Consider the following 4,849-nt stretch of genomic DNA (forward strand, 5'->3'; position numbering starts at 1 on the left):
ATTTGGTACATGGTTTTGCTACACAGCTCAGACTCATAGTGACCCTCCTGTCACAGCCTCCCTAACACTGGTATTACAGGTCTGCACCACCAGGTCCAGTTTTGGTAGTCCACACAATGTCATGGCATGCAGTATCCGGGTGGAACCCAGGTCCTTATTCTTGCCAGGAAGGCACTTAGACCACTGAGCTATCTCCCTGGCCCCTATTTATCTCTTTGTATATAATTACTTAAAATATTTGAAGATTACTTTCCAAATTGGATCTTTCCTCTGGTAGGAATGAATCATCTCTAAGTAATAAATTGGATCTTTCCTCTGGTAGGAATGAATCATCTCTAAGTAATCTATTTCTTCTGTGCTTAGTTTTTTATTTTTATTTTTCAAGGAACATAAATTAGAAAAAGAAATTAGAAATGATACAAAATTACATTAAACAAAGCAACTGGAATTCAACAATGGTTGCTTTATTGCCTGATGGTATCTTCAAACTAGATGTTCATGTTAGCAGACAAAAAGCTGCAAAATTAGTTAATAAAAAAAAAACAAAAATAAAAAAGTTATACGAAATTAAAAAGAAATAAAATACGAATAAAAAGAAAAAAAAGCATTAACTGCCCTTTTCAAAAGACTGGCAGAAATTGGCGGTATAAATATCCAAACTATCCTGCATGTATATGTAAATATATCTTTTTCCCTCCTTTGTTTTGTCTTTTTTTTTCTGGAACCAGGGATTAAACTCAGGCCCTTACACTTGCCAGGGAAGCACTTATACTACTGAGCCATCTCCCCAGCCCCTTTCCTTTTGTCTTTTCCCAGTGCCACTTGTCACAGCTAAATCTTGGGTACAAACCAAATGACCATCAACTGAGGAATGGGTAAAAAAAGATGTGGTATTTTCAGAATGGATTAGTACTCAGCTATAAAACACATAAATTCGAGGCTTTTGGGGTCAAATGAATCAGACGCACATGTGCAAACATCGTATTGTCTCGCTAGTGTGAGAACCTGGGAAAGAGTAAATATAATCGGAAAGGTACAGTAGATACTATGAAAGCAGATGATATTAAACTTTAAATATTTGTTCCTTTACCCTGAAAATCATGAATTCATATCTATCTTTCCAGTTTCATTTCAGCATTAAAGGTTTGGGCAGGGCTGAGTCTAGATTTCCATTCCATGATTTATTTCCCACTCTAATGATCAGAGATCTGACTCCTTTATCTGCAATATATATACTTACAAGCTAAGACTTGGAATATGCATTATAACTCATCATATTGAGAAAAAACAAGCTTATTATCCAGAGTTCAACATTTCTTAACAATTTTTTTCCAAGTGTATAGAAGATCTGTAGTCAAACCATTGTTCAAATGCCATGTAGGTCTGCCTCTTCTTCTTACTGCATCTATTTTATCTGTCTGCAATATACTCATTTCTATTTATCTTCTGTGTTTTTCTTTCTGGTTCCTTTTATGTGTGTAAACAGAGAACCTTTATTAAAATGCTTACATTTACCAGGCAAACTTAGTTTCAGGTATCATTTTTATCTAGCTTTTAGATTGCTTTCTTTACAACCAAGAGCTTTAAAGTAGGTTCTAAATTGGCCATCGTGACCTGATGGTGCCAAGAATAAGGAAACAAAAAGTCCTACAGAACACTTTCGCAAGTTCAAGCTGAATTGTGACTGAGATGTCAACTACATATTTGGATGCTATAATGGCTAAATATATTTTCAGTTGAGAAAGAAATGTAAAAACTCAAAATATAAATTTTTAAATTATATTTTTCTAACTTTTAAGGTTTAAATTTGCTTTTAGTTCTTATATTTTATTAAAGATATTTAATAACAATGTTATTTTATGACTAGAAAATGTAGAGTAGTGTGCTCTTTTGTTATAATTTCAAGTCTAAGGTAGAAGAATTTGTAGATAAAAATTTGTTGAAAAAAATCTTCATTTAGGGATATGGTTCATTAAAACTCATGGCTTGCTTATGTGATAGAAATTAGTGAGATAGGAATCTACTAAGCATTAAGACAGCAACTCCAAAGTAGAGCCCAGAAAACTAAAATAGAGCCAGTTCTGTCACAGCCACATAAGGACCCTACAAAACATATGTCCTTCAATTGCCCACGACCTCCCCAAACGATAATCAGAAAGGTCATTGGCTTAAGACTGCATGAGCCCTAAAGCAGTGTGAACACTGTAAAGATTGGGCTCTAAACCTTATCTAGTCCCCTAGAGAGTAGAGATTATTATGCTTACACAATGGCCCAGTGGCCCTTCTAAATCCTTTATAAACCCCTAGACAAAGAGCCTATGTGGGTATCCTGCTCAGAATCCCCTCCCTGCAGGAGAAGCCTTTGCTTCCTTGCGTTTACATCTTCTACTTTTTTGCCTTTTATCTTTTAAATTCCTTTACACCCTACCTGCTCTATTTTTACTCTTCTCTACAATAGGACACAACCTGACATCCTGGTAACACTACCAGCAAAGCTGTCTTCCAATGAAGAAAAAAAAAAAAATTATCAAATAGATCACTAATATTCTCTAAATCTCAGACTATGGGTCCCAGAATTAAATATGACTGCTTTTCCCCATTGCTATAACTTTAAAAGAAAAAAAAATCTTTCCACTCAGAAACAAATAAGAATCTCTGATCTGAAATGCATCATTGTTGCATTCCTGTCATTTTGTTTAGTGAAGTTCTGCATCATCTCTAATGTTTTTTATTTTTCTTTAATTCTCTTTAAAAAGGAAAATAAAATGAAGCATGTAGAACTGAAATTAGATATAGCAGAAAGTTTTTAATAGAATCACAGTAAAAATCCCAGAATCATCCAGGCCCTGTTTCATCTTAGAGATAAGAAAAGGAAATCCTGGAGTGTTGTCACTTAAAAAGCACTATATAAATTCCACATCCCAAGTCTCTAGCCACTGCTATATACATTTATTAACATACTGTTAAATATTTGAAAGAAACACTAAAAGAGTTTATTTAGACCATGTTTCTTGAGTCATTTTAATGGGATGTGCAAAAATATAATGTACCTCTTTTTAAGCTAGATTCATCATAAAGTCAAAAATGAGACAGAAACCTTCAAGAATTAAGTGTCATATACTCTTTTTTTCCAAAATTTTATTGATAAACAGATAGCAATGAAACAGTTTCAAATCAAATTGGAAGTACAGATTCAACAAATAACACACTGCATATATTCTTCTTAGTGGTTAATTGCTGTACAAGATGCGGACTTGAGATCCTATTTACAAACACCATTAGAACAAATCATTCTATTCATTAAGAGAATGCAACTATATATCTATCCCAACCACTTTGAATACACAGATACAAAATGGACATTCATAGTTAAACCCCATTTTTTTAAAGTTCCGTTATTGAATTTTATAGGTGTGTAAACTCAGCAAAATATTCGAAAAGAGTCCAGTAGCCCATAATAGCATTAGGTCTTCTGTTCAACTGGCAATGTCAGAAATTATTGACCTGAGTCCCCCACAGCTCAACATAACAGCATGGCTTTACTTCCTGTATTTCATCTTCATACTTTTTTACTGGATGGTTAAGACCAAGGTAAAGAAGGACCTATGCAACAAGAGTTGTAGCTTTTGGGTCCGATAAGGTCAGTGAAATTCCCTCAAGATTTATCTTGAGATCCTGTACCTCAGACTGTAGAACCTTTGTCAGTGTCAGCCATGTGGATGAGTCACAGCCATTGCTTGGCCTATGTGCTCTCTGTGAAAGCCTGAGAGAGGGTTTCCTCCCCATGTGACTCTCCTTAGACACACTTTACCTCATCGATCACTTTCCTCTTTGGCCCCATAATCTTCCTGATCAAAAAATTTGGGACACTACCGAGGTACATGACGTTACAGTACAAGTTCTCATATGTCCTGAGTCTTAATTGACCTTAGACAGTTAGGGCCAAAATGTTGGCTTTCCTTGTAGCCCTCCCTTTTCTCTAATTTTGGTCTGCAAACTTAGGTTGTTAACCATCCAGAAGACAAGCTTATTGTTATTATCAAACGATTTAGGCTATTAAGCTTAACCTCACTATCTCACTGCATTTCAAACATCTTAGGCATCATAAGGAACAGGTATTTTTCATAAAGTATTGATATGTTGAACTTTAGGTCCCTACAAGTGTCATATACTCCTAACTATTTCCCCTTTGAGTGAGTATATACAGTGAAAAGACCTACGCCCTTAATACTTAGTTTTGAAATAAAGATGAAAACAAATTTGAGCCTTATTCATTTCAATACAATTGTGCAAAATCCATTTCTAAAGATGGGAGCAAAGATTGGAGAATGAATTACCTTTCTTTTTGAAAACTCACTTGATCCTTAACTGGAGGTTCAGTGTCACTTCATCTTCCCATGCCTCCATTTCCTGTACTCTAAAATGTACCCATCTGATAAACATATTCTGAGAATTCAAATGAAAATAGTGTCTGAGTTATTTTTCTTTTGTGGCCAATACAAAATACCTGACACCCAAAATTAAGGAAGGAAAGGTTTATTTAGCTCACAGTTTGAGGAGGTTTCAGTCCATACTCGGCTGGCTCCAGGACAGGGAGGCATGCGGCAGAGCGCAGCAGCTCATGGCCGTGGAACACAGCAAAGAGAAGAGGGAGGAGCAGCAACTTCAGCAGCTAGCAGGCCTCTCTCCCCTCCTTGGGTTGCATTCAGACTATCTGTCCGAGGGCAAGTGTAGCACTCACACCCATTGTCCCAGCATTGGCTCATGAATTAGTCATGAACTCTAGAAGTGTGCCCCAGTGACTGTATGAGGCTTTAGGGGGCCAACTAGATGCAAATCATAACAATTA

This window comes from Octodon degus, unplaced genomic scaffold (genome assembly GCF_000260255.1).
Source record: "Octodon degus isolate 3935 unplaced genomic scaffold, OctDeg1.0 scaffold00209, whole genome shotgun sequence".
NCBI classification, from domain to species: domain Eukaryota; kingdom Metazoa; phylum Chordata; class Mammalia; order Rodentia; family Octodontidae; genus Octodon; species Octodon degus.